At 41.1% G+C, this 21,929-nt stretch overlaps 1 protein-coding gene across 3 annotated transcripts in view; it reads right to left on the reverse strand.

Moving 5' to 3' along the window:
- The window catches only part of EZH2 (enhancer of zeste 2 polycomb repressive complex 2 subunit), a 51,321-nt gene extending 34,277 nt beyond the window's left edge, over nt 1-17,044 (reverse strand). The window contains exon 1 of one of the 3 annotated variants that reach the window (XM_018918204.3): nt 17,022-17,044. The gene's annotated coding sequence lies outside the window, so the exon portion shown is untranslated. Of the gene's footprint in view, nt 1-16,122; nt 16,319-17,021 lie in introns of those variants that run through there. The other 2 variants (XM_030228715.2, XM_050970947.1) reach the window with 2 other exon arrangements.
- Between the last annotated feature and the right edge of the window lie 4,885 nt (nt 17,045-21,929).

Consider the following 21,929-nt stretch of genomic DNA (forward strand, 5'->3'; position numbering starts at 1 on the left):
TTAAATCAGGCAACCTTTACTTTCAGCAGACAAATTGTGTACAATACATCTAGGATTCACAATGAGACAAAGAAGCGTAGAACAATTTCAGCACAAACTGCTCCTGTTTTGCCTACAGAACATAGAAATAGCCTTATTTAAAACAACGTCCTATTTTTCTTTGATCATTTTGGCAATATCCATCAGTGACAGACAAGCACACAGATAATTCTCTAAATTAGGCAGTCTATTCAAACAGTCATACAGCTGTCAAAAACTATATTTAAGCTCCTCTGGCTACCATGCCAAATTTCAGGAAAAAAGATAAATTAATGAAAATTTTCAACTAAGAAGCATGGGAGAACAAATGAGGGGGCCTGCCCTTTTAAAAGAACACTATTAGTTTGCAATTGTGCTTAATAATACACAGTATTTTAAACTGTAGAAATATTACATTATCTTCCCACTACTCAGGACCCCTATTTGGAAATATTTATGAATCAAAACATATTTTGTACAGTACAGTATAATTTACAAGTTCTTTTTTTGTGAATTAATCTACACTCATAAGGTTGTTCACATACTTTAAATATATGGTAATATAATACAGTACTTCAGAGCACTCTTAACCACCCATTTCAGTGCAGGGGGTGAGGGGACAGTGAGGTTGCAGAAGAATATAAAACCAAGTGGAGAAACTGCATTTGAAATCTGATCCAAACAGAATAATGAAATAAGTAGTCATGGGGGTTTTTGATGCCTGGAGTAGTGGGAGAGTAATAAAGGTATAAAATAATTCAGATGGGGTATGGGCAGGAAGAGGAGAAGTGCTGCTTCTACCTCCCACAAAGCCAAATGCTTTCACACGTGCTTCTCAGAAGCTGAGGTCCAAAGGAATGTATTTAATTGCAGGACCCAGCTCAATGGATGATACCACAGTGCTGCTTGATCTCCCTTCCAGCTCTCCTTCAGCACTGCCCACTGGAGCCCTGGCTACAGTGACCTACTGCCACTGGCTGCAAAAGCCTGCACTGGCTTCAGGAGCTGCCATTTCAAATACTACACCCTTACTCATTTAGAGTCAACACTACATCATGGAGGTCCTCACCAAAGTAACTTCCTCAGCAGCAATGGCACCTTACCATTATCCCACCCTTCCCAACTCTTGATTTTCACCCCAGTAGGGCTCATTAACTAGGTACAACTGACCAAGGATAAAGAAAAACTCACTATTGTAATTGTTTTCAGAAACACAGATGAGTTTCACAATCCCATCCACAGCTGTGGCATCCTCTGCACAACTATAAAGGAGGAAGAATTGTATAGAAAATCAGGCTAACACTAGAGAAAAACTAGTGCAGGCAGTGCAACCACAAACGGGCACTGGTTTCATACATCACTGTGCTCTGGAGTGGCAGGCATGCTCTTTAGCTGTAAGCTGTTATCAGATCCAGACAGTGTACAACTCTTTCAGCCTGAGCTTATGCAACCTTACTAATGGACAAATTATTATGTAATAAACCCTACCTGAAGCCAACACGGAACTCTTCTAAGCATCTACAGAACGTAAAGAGAAAAAAAAAAACAAACAAAAGAAAATCAACCACACCCCATCACACCCTTCTATGTTTATTCACAAACCAAAAAAAATTTTTACTTGGGCAGCAGAATTTAGGACAACTTTCACATTCAACCCAAAAACACAGAATTTTAGCAACAGAAGGGATTAACAACATTTTTCCACAAGCCTGCAGAAAAATTCAGTACTTGCTAGAAAACAGGGGAAAAACCAAATACCCCCATGAAGAATGCATTTCAAGTATCAAAATTCAATGAGTTAAGCTTAGACCTGAAGTTGTTAACTTTACCAAACTACCTCATAAAGAACTAATAAAATCTTTTTGTTACAGGATTTTACAGAGCACAATACAATAAATGATTGTTCAACTGCAGCTATTTTTCAGATATGTTTAACTAAACTTTACCGCTTAGAAACTCTTAGAAATTTCCTTTTAGTATTCTGTTTCAAGCATCCTAAATGCCAAAACAAGATAATACAGTCCATGAACGTATCCTAAACCTTTCCAGAGTAAACAGTTTCCAACACTCTAACTATGTCTACCAAGCCCCTAGGAAAAAAAAAAAAAAACAACCAAACAATAAAACACATACATATAGCCACACTTCAAAAAAACTAACTTGAAAATAAATTATAAATTAATGCTTTAATCTACCAGATCTGTCTTCTACATTTATATAAAACTTTTTTAACAGCATAGCGAGATTCATAAACGCCAGTATTCTTTTTTTGGATTAAATAAGAAAAACTGTTCAGTTGTGATTTCAGAGCTGCTTAGTCTTTCCACATTAAGTTATGCAAGCTGTAGGTGGGTGGGGGGGAAATGACACTCACAGAAACTCAAGGGGCTTTTTACCTGTGCTATTACAGCAAACACAAAAAAAGATATGACCAGAAGTTTTATAGTTGCCACACTGCTTTCTGGATTTTCTAAAGCAAAACAAAACATGGCTTTTTTTCAAACTTATCTACGTAAAATACCACGTTCTAATTTCCATGGGAAGATAAATATTCCCAAGGCCACTGTCAGCTTGGGTATTTTAGAGCCCAAACTAGACCAACTAACAAAAATCTCTGAAATACAACAAAGGAAAGATTAACACAGTTTGTTAATAATATTTCATAAAAACAACTACAGCACATTTAGTCTTTTATAGAAATAATTAGAGAAATAGATGGGAATAAACACTAGTGTTTTTGCTATTTTATATCACAGAAATGTGGTATTTTAAGTCTGTAGTACAGTTCAACCTATTTTTAAACAATAAATACATAAAAATACTTATATATTAAATGTATATCATGCTGTTATTCCATATGCTGAAGTACCGTGCCATTAAAAGCAGTTTAAATTTCAAGAAATAACTTACATCAAATGCTACCATCAGTTCAACTACCTTCCTCAAATGGTATTTGGTGTCAGTTTGACCTGGAAAAGACATCATCTGTCCACTGTATCAATGGTCACTCATTTCTACTTCTACACAGCCTTCTCTACTGTGAGTGCTTAAGTGCTTATGATTCTGTAATCAAACTAGGTCAGGCAGGGAAGAAAAAAAAAAAAATCTGTCTGAACAGCCCAGAAAATGAACACACTTGATTTTTCAATACATTTTTTCAACAAAACCAGCTCCACATGCCAGTTTGTTCAGCAGCCACAGATTTGTTCAACGTGTTCAAGCCATGAATTCTTGAATCCACACGAGGGACAGAGGGGCGACATAGGGGCAGAAACAAGAGGCAAAGAACTAAAACAGGAGAGGGCAACAGCTCAGGCTTACACCCAAGTGTTTGTGAAACCATGCCATCCCTCTGATACTCAGTTTTCCTGGTACAGAAAAAATATTCTTAAAAAACAGAAACAGGAAGCATTTATTAAGCCATCCATGCCAGCTGTGCCACTCTTTGGGCAGATAAAGGCCAGCAGCTTGTATTTGCCTACAAAGGCTTAACCAGTACCGGGTTCTCTTTGGGAGTATCTAAACGGATCAGTTAACTGAGCCAAGCAGGTAACTCCAAACATTTCATCTGGTCTTCCTCACTCTGACAGGCATCAGTGGTTGTGGATGACATAGGTTAACAAAACACTCATAATCAGTTCTGACAAGATCACATGTTCTGCAAGAATATTCTTGATCACTCAAGAGATGGAAACTTTTACAGGCTATTATTAAAGACAAAACTATTAAATAACTCATCTGATGGAAGGAGGAGAACCATCAACAGCCTCAGATGTACCAATGCCAACCCCAAACTGAGGAGCAATAACTGTGTGTGAAAATTCAGAATATTTCCCTCTTTTTCCTCCTCAGGTTAGCAGAAAACCCCTGGCTTGCAAGCAGAATTAAAAACCTGTTCTGCAGCATGGGTAACAACCACATCCAAGACATTTTAGTGTCAGCCCTCACACCAACACAGACCGATGCTGACTATAGGCTTTCCAGGTAATATGGCAGCTCCAAAAGCAGGAGGTCTGCTGCTACAAAAAGTCATGCTTTTATTATAAGCAGTCTCACTACAAGTAAATTCCTATTATTGTGACAGCTATTTATTTGTAATTACTATTTGCAACACTAAAATACGCTTCAATTAGTAGAATCCCTTTCACACTACCCAGTCACTACAATATTGTAGGGTTATGTACCACCAACCTGGAGATTTTGCCTCCATTGAAATTGCTTGGTTACTAGCTTATTAGTAATTACCTAACAGAATTTCACTTTGAAGAACAACACTTCAACCAAAACTAAACAGCACATACACTTACCTGTTTGCTTTTGGAAGCTGATAACAAACACATCCTAGTGTACTGCTCAACTAGAAGCAGGAAAGAAAGTAGGATCTTAAAATGGCATTTATTTCCTCTCTTCATTGTCTGTCTACACTACCTCAGCATCTCAGACAGACTTTACATAGCAAATACGTTAAGTTTGATTGTGCTGATCAGTTACTTCAAATTACTTATTTTCTGCACTCAAAAGCATAATTTTCTAACTGGACCAAAGCTGTTCATGCTGGCATCATAAATATCCAAACTGGCAAGGAAGAAGCGGAACTATGAAGACAGAGTCAAGGGAAAGCAGACAAAAATCTCTCCTCTTCGATGCAAGCAAAGCATTCAAGTATATCATCCACTTGTCTTAGACTAGAACATTTATCTTCCACACCATGTAAAACATATCATTCCCACTGTGTAGTTTTTTGTTCTTTACAGAACTTTGCACAATCAATGCAGTTAATGCGTTCACTACTTCTGCAGGAGTAGCTTTCAAGAAGCTGCTTCCTGCTATCTCTTGATCAACTAAAGATTGCTCTGAAAAGATGTAGTCAGTGGCAAACAGTAGCAGCAAACTTGTCTACATCACTTGCCAGTGCAAGACAGATGAAAAGCCAGTGTAGGTTCCCTCAATTGCATTCTGCCACGTACATTCCACATCCCGCTACAGCCACTCAACAAGTATTAGCACAAGTAAAAGGCTTCAAGGCACATTCTATTTATTCCTACAAATATTCTTTTAGAATACCACATGTAAGCTCCCCAAACTCCTGAGCACACTCTTAAGAATGTGTCATACTTCTGTCTGTTTCTGGGCCTTATCAAAATTGGACGAGTCACTCTGAGAATTTCAACCACTACATAATGGACTTAACTCCCTGAATAACTTGCTTTCCTACACAAATCAGAGCTAAACCCAATCGCAGAATTTGAACACTGTTCTAGCTCTTCTACTGAAACACACTAATCTATGCTAAAATGAAAACACAAAAGGTAACAGAAGAGACTCAGTAAGGGATTTCATTTCAATATAGGAAGAAAATTCCTCCCAGCAAGTGTGGTCCAGCATAGAAATGTATTAAGCAGAGGTGTCAGAGTCTCCACTCTTGAAAACATTTTAAAAGAGGTCTGGAAAATATTATTTCAGTGTTGGCCTTACCCAAGTTGGAGAATAGATTAGAGGACTTCCAGATCTAAAACTATTCTACAAGTCAGAATATCTCTCAGCTGGGCCCACCATCTCAAAACCAGGACCACATTATTTCTAAAGCTCATGCCAGGGAGTTTGTTTGCCTTTTAAATTTCAGGTAATATTCAAAAGATGAAAACAATGAGCACTAACACTCTCAGAATTTCAATTTCACAGATACAATGTGAAAAACATTAGCATTAAAGGAACAATAATTTGTGAATTAAAATGCTTAAGAGCTTAATCAGACTAAACTCTTGGGTTTGGTGTACAATCACTGATTCTTATAATCAGTAGAAACATTAGTCTCCTTTAACAACTCCACCAACTAGCTAGTTCACACACTCCTTCCCACTACTATTCCATGTGTTGGTTCATTTGAAAGATGCCTTGTCTGGTTAACAGTACAGTTAGAACTTTCAGCTCTCTCTCAGAAACTGTAATTAAAAAAGATTGGAAAACTCTTCACTAATTAAGAAAGCAGTCTAACTAGAATGCTTAAACTGCACATTATGTTTAAAATAAATAAAAGACCACATATAAGGGCTGTTATTTTCAAATTAGTTGTCTTGATGTCCTAATGGGGTTCTGCTTCTCTTACAGCCCAATCTTTGTTCCTTTGAAGTGTCACTTTTTTCAGACCTTTTACTTTCTGCCATTTAAGTGACTACAGCCTTAGCTTTCACTTGGCATACTTAAGATCAGAAGGCTGATCTCTACCCTGGTATATTAAATGGTTGGTTGTCTTCTGGTTCAGGGTTTGTTTTGACATTCTTTCCACTTTTTTTTTTTTTTTTAACCTAAACATATTCTAGAAGAAATCACTGAGTCAAGTGGTAGACACATTCACAATAAGCAACATTTCTATGATTTGCTTCCCCAAAATGTGTTGAAATATGTGCCACTTCCATCATTTTGTCCCAAACACAATGGTTTTTTGGGCCTTGTTACTACCCCACTAGCTCTTTAAGTTAGTAGCCACCAATTCATATTTCAGGATACTCAAGACTAATGAGATGCTTTCCTGTATCTTTTGAGTAAGAATTTCGGCTCATTTCAAAACAGGCTTATAGGAAAAAAAAAAAAAAATCCCCATTTTGTGGCAATTTCACACCTCGTCATGACGTGCTACCTTGATCTATGATATACAAAATGAGTATGCACAGCCTTTTTTCTCTTAGCCACTCGTACATAGCTGTATCTCAGTGAACTAAGAGTACAGTTTCATGACATATTTAATTCAATTAAATTATTTATTTGTAGTAGTACTACTATGAAGCTAACTTATTAACTATATTAATGACTATATTTTTACTTGCAGGATTATTTCCCAAACTAAAACTAGTTACCACTGGAGGGGTTATTAAAATATTAAAACATGGGTAATACCTTGAATCTGAGCTAAGCAGCATGCCAGAATTTCCTCTAAATGGCTGATTTTGAGCCTTGTGATAACAAGGTTGATGAACTCTTCTGCATACATAATCTACAAGAACTTCTGATGCAAATGGTAAACATAAACCAAACGTGACATGGTTTACTGTCCACTAAGTTACATGTATGTTCTTCAACAGTTTCATGAAGGACTACAAGTGCTCTGGCATTATGAAAAGCTTCAGCATGAATATATATTCTATGAAAAATAAAAAACTTAAAGAGATGGGGGGATTCATTAAAAAGCAAATTACTAGGAAGAAACACCACTTAGGGCCGCAGACACTGACGTGTCAACAGAGAGCAGCCCCTACCAAGCAATGCCACTGCAGCCAACCACCATTCCAAAGAGTCACTGTCCCTGCTTCTCTGTTCTAGTATGTAACATAACTACATACAGTGTTTTACAGCAGCTACAATCCTGCACTGTATGCCTAGATGTTGCTGGGGAATGCTCCTATCTTAGATATTAGGAATTCTACCCTTCAGTCCAGATTTGGTAGGAGCACCTGTTTGCCTTCTGCACATTTAACTCCTGACTTGGGCTTGCCTTGATTGTAACACATACTTTCCTTCATCAGTCTGTTTTTAACAGTTGAAGTAATCTCTCCAAACACAGTTCCTCATTACTGCCCAAACATATCAGACAAAAACTGCCAGCTTTGACTTTCAAGCATCACCCCTACTTTATGCTGGCATTGCTACAAAAAGAAGCCCTTTTACTTGCACCTGTGCTATCATTTCCCTCCTGACAGCAGGAGCATCTCTGCAGTCATTGACAGAAGCAAGGAAGTTCTCTGGCTGAAAATATCTTTCTGCTTTTGACTGAAGAAAGTGAGCATCCAGTCCCCATTCTGGCCCCACCTAAAGACACTGAGCCATGGCCTTAGGCCTTCCAATTTTCAACTCCTTGTGACAGTACTAAATGCCTACGTCTGCAGATCAGTTTCTGCATGTGCTCAGTTCATACCACTTCTTTTTGTAAATGCTCTCCTCACTTAGTAGTCACAGTAGTTCAGTTTTACTGACACACAAGATAGGAGGGAAACATGTCAGCTTGAGGGCTCACAGAATTCACATTTTCTTCAATTGTGCTCCCCATACAATTGTTTGTTTAAATTATAATTATTAGTTTGCCTCCTACAGCATTTTGTTTCTTGCTTTCGCCTCTAACAATTCACATACATAGTTTAACACTATGTTGCATTAAAATCCTCTCAAGATTTTCTACCATTATTATATATTGACCAGGCAGATACTAAAAACTCCTTCAGACAAGGAAAAAAGAAAGAATGAAGCGTCAAGAAGCTCTTGGATATTAAATAGAAAGAAATGGTCCTTCACTTCTTTTTGCTTCATGGAAAAACATGAGAAATCTTAATTTATCATCTCCTTGCTCTTTATAAATGAGAATCTTCTATTTTTCTGCATTAGAAAACTAGCAAAGCAACTGCCAGTATTCAACACCCCTTACTCTATCTGCCAGCATGGTAAAAACTTTGCAGCTCAGAGTTTACAAGTAACTCTTGATCTTCCAGAAGCATTTCAGAAAATAATCAAATTTGTGTTCCTTAACATAAAAAATAAACTTAAACAATTTGCTTCAGAAATTTAAATAACAATCATTAAGAGAACCCAAAAGAACTCATCTGATCATGACAAAACCCCCCCAACAACTTTAAGAGTTTTTGTAACTAATTATAGGTTGATTAAACATTAAGTGCCTGAGCAAGATCCCACAACGGCACTAGTCTAGAAATCAAGTTTATTTCAGATTTTCTATGAGACAAGGAAGGAGAGCATCAATTTGATTACTTCTTTTTTCCTAATAGCACACTGCCTTCGGATTTATTTTGACATTATCTCATTCTGTGGGAGTTCTTCATTTAGAACATTTACTCTTCAAGAAACACTGGTATGGATTCTTCTCAGTTTCATTCTCTTCAGTAGAGAAAAACAAAAATGTTATGTCTGTTTATAAGAAAACAAGATTTCAATACAAAGAATTAGTTTTTCAATACATTTCCCTAAACAAATACAACAGTAGAATACAAAAAGTAACAGAACATAATTTGTTTTCAGACAGTCCTTAAAAGAAAAAGATAGAACACTCCAGTATGGATCTATCTGTATAAGCAAGCCTGCAACTTTCAAAGCTATTCTTCCCTTCAAAAAAATCTTTTTGTGTCCCCACTTCAGGATTTAGAGAAGTAAAAACAGACATTAAATCACTACTGAACACCACTTAACGAGTAAGAGTAACCCATTTAAAAGAAAAAACTTCTGACTTCCCTACATTACCACTTTCTTCCAGCCTATTTCAACATTTGATACTTTTAGAAAAATACTGGTTTGGAAATAAAAACAAGAAGTTCGAGTACTTGTCCACTTGGGTGGGGGGAGGGGAAAGAGAGCACAGGGAGACCATAACCAAATATTTTATATTAAAGACTGAACCAAACTGGCAGTAACTGAAACTGACTGACACCTCACTTCACTTTGGGCAAGTGAGCCATACACCATGCACCAGGTAACGCAACTACTTGCTTTTCACTTGGACATCTGCATCTATAAATACTTCTAACATTTGCACAGATGAGTAAGATTATTTGGCTCAAAAAACAAATAAAATATTTTAAAACTCCAAGCAGCAGTGCAGCAACAAAAAGTTTCAAGCCCGAATTTGATCGTACTTTTTACAAGTCACAATTAAAACCATCCCACACTCCTCATAGCAAACCAAGCCTGGCTATTTGTCAGGAGAAAAGAGTTTTATGCATAAAACTTGAGCTTCACCTTTGAGTTGCTCAAATACATACCTCCAGAATTTCTCTTTTCACACTCATTCACAGACACCCAGAGGAGTTAGATGACTCCCACACACATTCCAATTAACCTCTGTTGCCTAACACCTCCAACTCTTAAAAACTTAGCTTTTTGATATCCTGGATAAATCTGGCAGAAAAAGTAACACTTGCTAGGAACACTTAAGACATGTCTCCACAGGCAAAATAATTTATGATGAGAATTTGAAGAGCATAGTATATTGAACCTGAATTTTTTTTGTGGACACACCTTTTATACTCTAAAAAATAAAATAGCCACAGGTTCTTCTGTTCAACCCATACTTGCAAAAGCAGCACACACTCCACACAGGAAAAACCCTGATGCACAATTCAGGTTCAATAGTTATTCCATACTTCTTCCCTGCTTAGGCAAATAGCCTAAAAGCTTAACTTTGAAAGACATTACACTTCCACGTATGCAGAACTTACTATAGAACAGTCTGGCAAATTGAAGCTGAACTGGTATTTGCCATTTGCCTGAATAATTCCAAAATGAGCTTCAAATGATGAAAGGAAGCATAAAAGTTACTTAAAAAGCAATCATTTAAAATTTCACAAAATAACTCGGTCTAGTGTACGGCATCCTTATTCTATAAGGTATACAGCAATAAATCCACCTGCACATTATATTAGATGTTGCTTAAAAAGGAAAAAAACCCACAGATACTACTTTTCCAGAAGCTTGACTTAATACAGAAAACTAATTAGACACAGTTCATCTTGGAAAAAAAAAAACAGAAAAAGGTAAAAGGAAAAAAAAAAAAACCAAACAACATGCAATCCCCAAAAACTCCACCACCCTTTAGTGAAAAAGAAAACATCTCCCTTAGGCTGTGGAAGAGAACTGCAAATACTAAATAAGGTCTTGGGACCTTATATCTCCCCACTTCAAAGCAACCATGTATATACATTGTTTTATTCTTAACATAGTTTAACCATTCATGGTGGTTAAACTATGTTAAGAATAAAACAATGTATGTCGATCTCTTCTTCCAATAATTATTGGATTTAGCTTTGCACTAAACACATTGGCAATAAATACTCACTAGAAATGTGGCACAAACTAGTGGATATACAACAGGAAGAAGTTATCACAAAGGACACAATTTACACTGTCCTGGATATATACTGTAACACCAAAAAAGAGACAATAATACCGACTTTAATCCATTTGTCATGGTACAGTGCCACGGGTAAATCAAGTATCTATAACACACATCCATACGACTTCTTACAGAAGCAGCAAAATTAATTCCAGCTCTAGAATTTTTTCTTATTAGTAAAAACTAAATCAGACTACACAGCAAAAGTATAAAGCTTGCCAGATCCACTCAGGCTAAGAAACACGGAAGGAAACCAGCACACATTAAAAAAATTTAAATTATATATGAGTTATAAGATTTGAGTTTCCTTCCTTTCAAATACTTTGTTTCTTTGAATTACATCTGATGGCTTTGGGATTTCAACTGAACATGCAGACTGTGAATAGAGAATGCATGGCAGGAAAAACTGAACTAACCATGTAAAAGGCAGAATGGAAAGAAGCCAGATACAACAAATAACTGACAAGGGAAATAGGCCTGGTTCTAGATCAAAAAACAATTTAAATATATAAAGAAATGATAACCTCCCGTAAAGATTTATTTTCAGTTCATATCCAAAAAAGCCTAGGATGTGAACTGCAATTTGTACTACTTTGCTAGCATAATTACACATACAATGTTATTCAATCAGGCACCATATGTATACACAAAAAAAGAAAACTAATAGCAAATTCTGGAGTATTCTGTAATTGTGTATCAAGGAAGTCTTTATTTGCACACAGTAAGACACCCATTTTACTTCATTTGCTAATGAAATCATATATATATCCCAATTAGAAGCTTTGGAAGTACTACATCACATTTTCAAGCAAATGACAACACTGTGCTGATCCACTCACATCATTACACTGTTATTTTTATCCACAGCATTCAGATCACGCACAGTATGTATCTAAATGTCCAAATGGCCTTCTTACTTTGAGAGTACTACTGATTTTACCACTAGATAGGAAGCAGAGGATGCATTATAAATCATTCCAAGTCAACAGCAGTTTTTACAAACAGAGCAGAAGCACAAAAAATGAAAATCCTATGTCTAAGGTTCAGCCAGGTAGCCAAAAGCTTTCTTAAATAAGAGCATGATCCACACTAATTTGGGGGTGAGTGTTGTTTGCTTGGTTTGTTGTTTTCTTTTTTTGTGGACACAGCAAGGACATTAATAGACATCCTCTTCTCTCCCAATATTTTTCAAATATAATCCATTTACAAACCTGGGGCTAATAATTTATTATATTTTAAAATTCCTTTCTTTTTTAGTATTTTTAAGAAAGTTTAATTTGTCAATTTTATATGCAAATTACACCTTTCACTCTTCTTCTTAATAGTTGCCTCTACTCAAGTTTAGTAGTGTTACTTTACCTCTTAATTCAGAACCAAGTCCACAGTCTGACCCATCTTAGTGGAAATCTAGGTGTATAATCAAACTGTAACTATCAGTTACAGAAAGCAGCATGTTTTAGAAAACTTCCCTGTTTCTTGCTTGGAGCGCAATAGAACCATCCCTCAATAAATTTTATTTTTAGTTTCACCTCATCCATAAACAGACCTACACACTATCACCCCAAAGTCTTTAACTGATCTCTGTGAGAACAGATAGAATACCTGCTTAGTAATTCTGTACATTGTTTTCCTTTTAATCTTTAGCTCAACAAAACCCTTGGGCATATACTCAGCTAAAAAATAAACCTGAGCATTTGACTAACTTGTAACAAGTGTTGTCACCATTCCCCTGTGAAGCACCCCTCTCTCTTCTGCATACAATTTATACCAGATTTTGCTGATTTGGGTACATTTTACACAAGATTTTAGTTTGCCTCACTGTTCTCCTCGCAGATATAGCTACTATAATTAAAACTATTCCTTAAATTATGTCAGTACAGGAGTAACTCATCCATTTAAAGACTGACTTAGCCACTCCAGAACAGTTGTACAAGTCATACACTTAGGTGTTAAATGTGTAGATACATTTATAGATAGATACATTTACAGATGCTGTCTTCAATCAGACACCACTTCAACAGGCCCAGCACAGCTCTCCATGGACCTCGCTGACGGAAGGAACAGAAGGCTGGAAGCAGCTTCAACATTAAAATAAACCTCCTGTTACTGTCCTACAGCTTCTGTTAACAGTGGTCTCGTTTGTTATTGTAAGCAATACGCAAACGCCTCCATCAAATCATTAAGAATTGTATTTACAGTATGCAGCCCATTTCCTTCACTCTTTAAAAAATCTGGTAAAGTGAATTTTGCTTGGATAAGTAATACTGCCAAAATTACTTTATCGACTCGGTGAACTTCCTTGCTTAGCAAAGGCCAGGTTCTGGTTCTGTTCCTGAGATTTTCGGCATCCCTGCTGGGGAAAACATCATTCCCCCTAGAGCTTCACGGATACTTTTCCTCAAGTCAGCTAAAATCCATGTGTAAGTACTAACAGTAGAATTGTAGAACTTCCAGATTACAGCCAAGACTTAAGTTTTCCCACAGCACTTTTCCTCAAACACAACGTAAAGCAGACTTTTATTAAATGTGTCTTCTGTCAGTATTGCAGCCATTTTTAAAAACAACTCTCACTGTTCAATCACGTGAATATAAAACCATCATTTTAAATTGTTATTCAGTTTTACCATTACAGCTGTGAACTTACTAAAACACATCCATAATCTATACAGCTACAGAAGCTGAACTGTCTCATGAATGGTGACAGAACACTTCTTTTGACTAATTGCAAGAGGAATTTTAGAGTGCACCAACTTTCCTGGGAGTACTGTTGGCCTGCACTGGATTCTAGATGTGCTTGTTCTGACATAAGTTTCTTTACAGAAAGGGGCTTGCACTCCTTCTATATCTAATACAACTCATGCATTCAATTAATACACTACAAAAATTCCCTTCCACATAAGCCAAATTTTCTTTGCAGGTAAGAAGTAGCGCAGGAACATTTACATTTCACCTATGAAAGTCGCAATGTTACAGAACAAACAAAAACCAATTTGAAAGCATGTCTTCAAAGAAATCACCATATTTCAGCTTGTTGGCAGTTTTAACAAGAAAGGAAAAAAACACAGCAGGGGGAAAAAAAGTTGAGTTTGAAATTCAAGTCTCTGGCCTAAGCTTACACATCACCACTTCAGCTCATTTTAAACGGAGCAGTGACATTTTAAGACTATTTGAAGGTGCAGATTTCCAGTGTCTGCCACTTTTCAAGGTGAAATTACATATTAAAAAAAATCTATGAAAGAACCCGAAAGTTTTTTCCAATTTTCCTCCTAAATTAAAGTCTTGAATCCTTCCAAAGTTCCAGACAAAAATAGCAGTTGGCATCTCATGGAACGTTACACTGTCACAGATTTCTGCACAGGTTGTTTAACTTTAATTGTTACTTTCATTTCTCATGGAGGCGGAGGAAGAAAAAAAATATTTTTCCTTTTTTTTTTCTTTGTAAAGGAAACTCCAGAACAAGAAATGTGAATTTTTTATCCAGTACTTTGTAAGGTACTACCTCTTAAAAACAGTCAACACATCACAGACAACTTGAGTCACATCTCCTAAAATACTGGCAGTGTGTTTTCTGAAAGACTTAGTAGCTTTCAAATATTTGTATTTTAATAATCACTAGTGAGACTAGTTATAGTACAATATGTACAAGTAATACTCATCCTTCTGCAGATGCTTTATTGTTACCACAAATAAACATTCCCTGGACTCTCAATTTGATATAGACACTGAGGACAAACAAAGAATGACCTTTAAATTTTTATGAATTGGGTAAAGAATCTGAATGTGCCAACCCTAAAAAAAATTAACCTACCTCTGAGAAAAATCCCCACTTAGATGTGAAGATTACACTAAACGTGTTGGTAAAAACTCTTCACTGAAATCTTTATTAGTAAGAACCAAACTCACAATAGCTGAAACTAGAGTTGCTAGACTTAAGCAAAGACAAACTTATCCTGCTAGAACTAAATTAACTTCTCCAAACTGTTATATGCTTCTCATCAGAGAGAACAAGAATCTGAACTTCTAGCTTTAAAAATGAAAAACTTTTCTCTTGCTCCAATAAAATCAGTATGGTGCTTTGTAAGTTAGAAATAAGTATCTCGAGTAATGTACAAGTATGTTGTCCCATTCCTGCCGCACATTTGTGCACGCACTGCCTTTCTTTCGTGTATGAATAACAATTTTGGAGACCTGGTAATGTTAAATACATGTGCATGATGCCACAACACAGCGACTTCTTTATCCAACCACACATTTGCTGCTCACGGACGGCTTAGCCCGGTACTCTCCTTCTCACCTCCCAGACACCCTAGCTTTAAACAGTGCTCCGTATCGCCGTGCTTGGCGATATGAGACCAAAAACCCCAGAATTTTCAGCTATGAACTTTCTTGCGGCGCTCTGGAAGATCGGGATCGCACGGTGTCCTCCACGATTGGGAAGTTGGCCGGAGCGGCCGCCAGACTGAGCTCCCCCCTGGCCCCTCCCGAGCTCCCTCCCCGAGCCCGGGGCGCCCCAAAGCCGAGGCGGGAGCCCCCAGCCCAGCCGCGCCGTCCCGCGGGTGCGGGCGGGCGGCCCGGGGCGCGCTCAGCCTCCCCGCCCGGCCGGCCCCGGCTTCCGGGAGCCCGGGCGGACCTGACCCAGCCTCCCTCCCGGGAGGAGAGAGACGAGCTGCGTGCCGCGCTGCCCACGGCGGGCACACGGGTTTCCCCTGATTTCACACACACCACACACACTCCTCCCTCTGCCCGCGCCGGAGCCGCCGCCGCGTGCCGCCGGCTGGAGCCGAGACGAGGGGAAGGGAATCGCCGGGTCTGGCCCCCGTTCTGCCTCCCGCCACCCGCCCGCCACTCCCCGCCCTTCGGAGGAGCGACGGCGAGCTCGCCCCCAGCCCGGGTCTGCGCCCCGCCGGGCGGGGATCGGAGCCGCCGGCCGGGCTGGACGGAGCCAACTTAGACAAAGGGCACTCCAGACTCCATGTCTCCCCCCTCCAGCTGTCACCGGCCGGGAGCCCGCGTGTCTGCCCGCCGGCGCCCCGCGGGAAGGGGACGCGGCTGCTCCCCGGGAGCCGCCGCCGCCCCCATCCTCCCCTACCTTCCTCCCTGCCGCCCCCTCCCCTCCTCCCCTCCCCCATGACAAAGGACCCGGGTATAAATAGCCGCTCCCGGCGCCGGCGCCGCCTCAAGCCCGCGAGGTGTCGCTCGCTCGCCCGCTCACTCACCCGCCCCCCCGCCGCCCCGGCTCCGCGCCGCCGCCGCTCCCGCCGGTACCGCCGCCAGCTCCGCTCGACGCTCCCGCTCTGCCTCCCTCCGCCTCCGGCTGCCGGATTCACCCTCCCGGACCGAGCGCCAAACACGCCGGCCCAATCGCCATCGCGCTCATTGGCGAGCGCCTAACGCCGCCCCCATTGGACGGACGGACGCGGCCGGGGCACCGCCGGGCCAATCGGGAGCGGCGAGGGGCGGGGCTAGGGGCGCGGCCTCGCTCCCCACGTGCGGGGGGGGCAGGGAGGGGTGGGGAGAACTCTTTGTTCTCGCGCTGCCCGCGCGGGGGGACGGGGGGCTCGCGCTCCCCCCGCTCCGGCCGCCCCCCAGCCCCCCGCGCGCCCGCCCCCCCCGCGCCGCGCGGCGGGGCCGGGCCCGGGGCTGCGCCGCGCCGGGGAGGCTTGAAACTCTCCGGCCGCCTCACGTGGAGAGGGGGAGAGGGAGGGGAAAGGGGAGGGAGGGAGGCAGGCGAGAGGATTGGCGGGCACCGGGAGGGGCCGCGCTCCCGCTCCCGCTCGGCGCCGCTGCCGAGTTTGAATCGGTCCGAGAGCGGGAGAGGCGTAACGGCCGTAACGGTCCCGGGGGGCGGGAATGTCCGGAGCGGGCTCTCCGTGCCCGCCGCCGCTCCGCCTGTTGCTCCCCCGGCGCGGGAGCTCAGCCGCCGGAGGTCACTCCAGCCTTTCTCCAGCCTCCGCGGGGAAAAATGAAATTGCCGAGATAAGTTTTCCTGGCGGATGCTCAGCCCTTCCCTTGTGACCGCATCCCTTTCCGATGCGTGCCGCATCGAGTGCCGCTTCCGAGATACTCTGTAGTCGTACCCTTACTTCCACAAGTCCCGTCATCCATCCTTCCTTACCAAGTATCACCTCCCCTCTTCCTTGTGGCTACCTCAGCGCATCTTCAGGGGCAGAACTGAGCAGCGGCCACTGTAAGGGGGTTCTGAATAAGACAAGTCTCTAACGGGGGAAATAAATCACAAACGCGCCCACGTTGCCAAATCATGCCGTGGGCTTGCGTGGCTCACAGATGTGACACGTCGGGAAAACGAGGATGTATCAGCCTTGGAGGCTGGGGACAGCCCACGCCCGCGGGGCAACCCCGCCGCTCCCCGGCGGATGTCTCGGCCGGCTGAGTCACTTTGCAGCGCTGCTGCCTCGCGTCGCCTGTTTGACCTTTGCTCGCCCAAACTTTACCGCCGCCAGCCCTCCTTCAGTGCATCGCACCGGCGGCTTCCTCTCCCTCGCTGCTCCGCATCCAGCGCGGTTTCCCCCTGTCTTGGGGGGATGTCATAAATCGCAGCAGCAAAGTGCTCGCTCCGCATCAGGCTCGCATCCTGTTGCTCGCTACGTGCTGTCTCCAGCCTCTGAGGTTGCTGTCGTTTTCCCTCATTTGTAATCTACGAGCCGTGCTCATCAATCTTGTTGCCGAGGTTGTATTTAAACCTTGAGGGCTCGTGCACCTGTACTCTGCTGTCGTCCTGCTCTCTGGTCGCTCCAGCCTTTACTCGGCTTCAGCAGAGAAAAATAAAATTGCCAAGATAACTTTTCTAATGATACTCTCCACCTCCCTTGTGAATAGATCCCTTTCCCATGCGTCCCACATCGAGTGTCACTTCCGATGTGCACTGGAGCAATCGACACATCCTTGTTTCTGAAATCCTTCCTCACCAAATATCAGCTTCCCTCTTCCTTGAGCTTCCTAGCTCTACCTTAGTGCTTCTTCAGGGTCAAAGTTCAAAAGATGAGTAGTGGCCACTTTAATGAGGTCCTAAGTGATAAAAATCTCTTGCGGGGGAAATAAATCACAAATGCACCTTCATCCCCAAATAATGCAGTTGGTTTATTTGCCAAGCGAGGCTTGGTGTTCTTCTCCTTAAAGGCAATGTACTTGTGTGTTTTTATAGTCTCTTTCTGTGTGAAAGTACTTAAAATTTCCGGACTTCATTGTGTATTAAACTTGGAGTGAGGTCTCAAGTGTGGGCATTCCTGCGCTGTATGTTCTTGATTTACCTCATGGCCTTGAAAAGCTACTTCTAATAGTAGCTCTCTTTTTCTTTTTTTTTTTTTTTTTAATCTCTGGGGTTTCATGAGCTATGAGCAAAAAACATGCAGCAGAAATTATTTCCTGTTACAGTTACAAGTCATATTATGGTAGATAGCTATAAACTTCTATAAACTTCCTCTAATTCTAATGGAGTGGCTGACAATTGGGAAGATTATCTTTAAAATATTACATTTGAAAATATTGGTCATTTCTGGAAATTCAGCTATTTTGAATCTCTTCTGCCCCAAGATGGCTGCCACCACCAAAATGGCTACCCAATCCCTTCACAGTTTAGGGTTTTTAATTTATTTGGATCCTTCAAGTTGCAGTTCATGAGATCTGGTTTTGGTCAACAAGAAGAAAAACAATTGCTAGATAAGGATGAGGTAACTTAATGTAACAGGTACGCTCAGCCACGAGGCAGAAAGATCTGCATCACAGAACCTACCCTGTGAACTAAACCTCAGCCCCGATAACATCCTTTTCCTCCCTTGCACAGCAGATTATTCATCTGTTGCACCTGAAACTGATGCTTAGTAGAAAACCGTACATGTTTTGAACTGAGTTACTCTTTCTCCTTTGCACTGTACAAAACAACCTCTCCACTAAGGCTCCATTCTAGGCTCTTAAAGCTATGAACTCCTGTCAAAAAACCCCACAAGGTGCTGATTTCCTGATCCATAGTTCAGGCTGCCTCAAACATCCTGGAGAATTTTAGTAACAGTTTGACTCTATACACTGGTTAATGTTGCAATGAGCTCCTTACAGACTTTCTGTTTTCACAAGAGTAAACCACTCTACTCACAGTAGTTTTCTGTTTCTGCTGTATTTCTCTGATTGAACAGCAACTATTTGAACAAGGATCTGTATTATGCAGAGACATTCAGATTGGATCTTTAGGCAAAAATAGTGCAACAATTTTTGAAATAATTACAAAACCTGGTATTTTGAGGAGTTCTTCTCAAAGGAGTGAATTCTGGTGGCAGCATAGAACAGTGCTTTTTGAGAAAAGTGGATAACGTTGAATAAATACATGTGTTACATGACAATAAAATAAAATCAGGCTCAAGAAAAAAGTATCCATTTTAGACCCTTCTGGAACTGTTGAAAGCATTTGCCCTTTTTTATAGCTAACACACTGTAGAAGAGCTTTTTCTATGTTCCCAACACATGAATGTAACATGTACATTAATATTGTATGTATGACTAAGATAGTAGAATAAGGATTTGTCGGTGCTAGATCACCAGCATCAATTAGACATAAAAATAACTGTTTGACAGCATCAGAGGATGCTCCTAACTATGATTGCCTCTGGGGGTGAATACTTATGTGCCTCTTTTCTTCCTTTAATGAGTGACATTTGAGTCCAGGAAAAACAAGGTACAGACAAAAATTTTGCTACAAAGCAAAATTAATAGTTAAGTGGTTTCTTTTAAATATTTTTAATATCTCAAGTAAGGTGGTATTTCCAAAGCATAGATTATTCTTTATGCACTATTATCCTGAGATATTCTTGTAGTCAGAATCATAGGGGGTTTTTTTCCATCAGGTGGGGGGAACCAAGCAAGACCTGTCTGGGAACTACCTTGGCCTGGAATAACGAGAGATGTTGGCCAGTTTTCCCCTTGCCCACCAGGTTGTTTTTCCAGGAGAGGCACAGCAGGGCCGCCCCCAGCCCCGGCAGCTGGGAGCAGACACGCCGGTAGCTGCATCTTTAATTCTTGTAGATAAGCTGGTGACTTGCTGATGGCAGCGTCGCTTTCCTTTGTGCTCCGGAATGGCAGCGGAACAAAGCTGAGTGCAGCTTTGGGCTGGCTCTCCTCCGTGGCGCGGGCTGGTGGCTCCACGGATCGGTCACGCAGCTTCCAGAGGTTCAGCCTGCTCGTGTTTGAGCTCCCTCACTCGCTGGAGGGGAGGGAAGGAGGATGCACACCCTGTCCTGGGTACACCTAGCCCTACAATCATAGCCGGTAGCGCTGCAGGTAGTATTTCATCCCGCAGAACGTTTAGGAGCGTGATCTTCGTTTCTTTGTGTTTTCTTAACCCTGTACTTTTCAAGAGACCCCAGCTTGTTGTGTGTCTGAAATTCTGCATTTTGGTCCGTGTGAATTTGATGAGATTTTACAAAATGCTTACATACATGGAAATGTAAGTGCAATCTAAAATCTCAAGTAAGTAGAATCTAAATCTGTGATAGCATTTATCTCTTATGCACAGCAATGATTACGCAGAAATCAGCATATAAAGTGGCATATCATAAAAAGGCATATCAGAGACCTTTTTAAAGTATTGGCCTCTTGTACTATTATTATAAAAAAGCAGGGAGTTAATATAAACTTTTAACAAGCAATTAATGACTATGTTTTGTAAGCAGCCTGTTTAAGATCAGCTATGTGTTAAAATGTTTTACATTAATATCTTACTGGTACTTATGGATCAATTTCCCGGAAAGAAATGCAACCTTATGAATGCTTTTGCACATCCTTTCTGACCTCTTTTTTACCCCATTTGCCATATGCTTCTCTGCAGAATTGAATTTAATAATCAGAAAATAGGCCAACATAACTGGTATGGTGCTCATTAGGCTAAATGAGGAGGAGACGAGTCATTGCAAGATATAACATATACAACAGTGTCTGTCAGACTGGCCATGTCTCAGCAATGGTGCTTGAGGGTCCTGCACTGTCCTTCCTGGCTACCCTCACACTCCAAAGTGGGGTGCTGTGGCGTGAAGGCACAAGGCCTGGGGACTGGAAAGGGAAGAGCACAGACCCACTGCCAAAGGCATGCCCCTGAAAGAAGCACCACACCGTGCTCTAAGGGTCCCTGCTAGCAGAGTTTAGTCCTGCTGAGGACTCTTTGCCTGCTGTGCAACTAAAGGAGTGGCTGCCAATTCACTTGATGCACTTTCCACAAGAGCTGGAAACTCACCCAGCCAAAGGGGAGGTTCTCAGTGTCAAACATGTTTGGTGGCAAGTGGGGACATATTGTCTAACAATGACAATTAAACAGACTGCATGCATGAAAAAAATGGTATAAAAATGGTATAAAAAATGGTAGTACCTTGCTAAGCATAGCCAGGATTTGATGCAGCAATATTAGAGGAAAATGCACAGATTTCTGTGCAATTTATGGGCTGCCTACATCTGATGCTGTGAATGCCAGCTCAATGCAGCTGGTTCCTAGCCCTGCAAATGTATCAGTCGCGCACACACACCCCTCACACACATCCCCAAGTAACAGAAAGCTACCTGTCCTTTCACTGAGTGTTTGCCCTATGTGTCATGGTAAAGGTATGTAATATATTTTTTATTGGGTATAAGTGTTTTCACTATGCTGCGCCACCTCAGCTCTGTTATACTGTGTTCAGTGTTTTACAGGGGATGCAAGACAAATCAAAATGGGAGTAAGAGTGATGCAAACAGCTGACACAAAATATGGTTCTATATTACATGCAAGATAGTATCCTTTTGGCTAAAGAGAAGTGTTGCTGAAAGGAAAGCTCTATTGTTGTTTTTATGCAACAACTTAAGCAGCAGAAGTGATTTCCCATTAACTTTTCTAACATGCAGAGATGAAGCTTATTGCAAGTGATCATCCATTTCAATTTGTGATTAATTGACTTCCCTTGCATTCAACTGGAAATGAACTTGTTTTTAAGACTATCTATAGGAAATTCTTTCACTTCAAATAATCTACTTCTGATTATTTTGTGGTCAC

The sequence above is a fragment of the Serinus canaria genome, chromosome 2 (assembly GCF_022539315.1).
Source record: "Serinus canaria isolate serCan28SL12 chromosome 2, serCan2020, whole genome shotgun sequence".
Taxonomy (NCBI): domain Eukaryota; kingdom Metazoa; phylum Chordata; class Aves; order Passeriformes; family Fringillidae; genus Serinus; species Serinus canaria.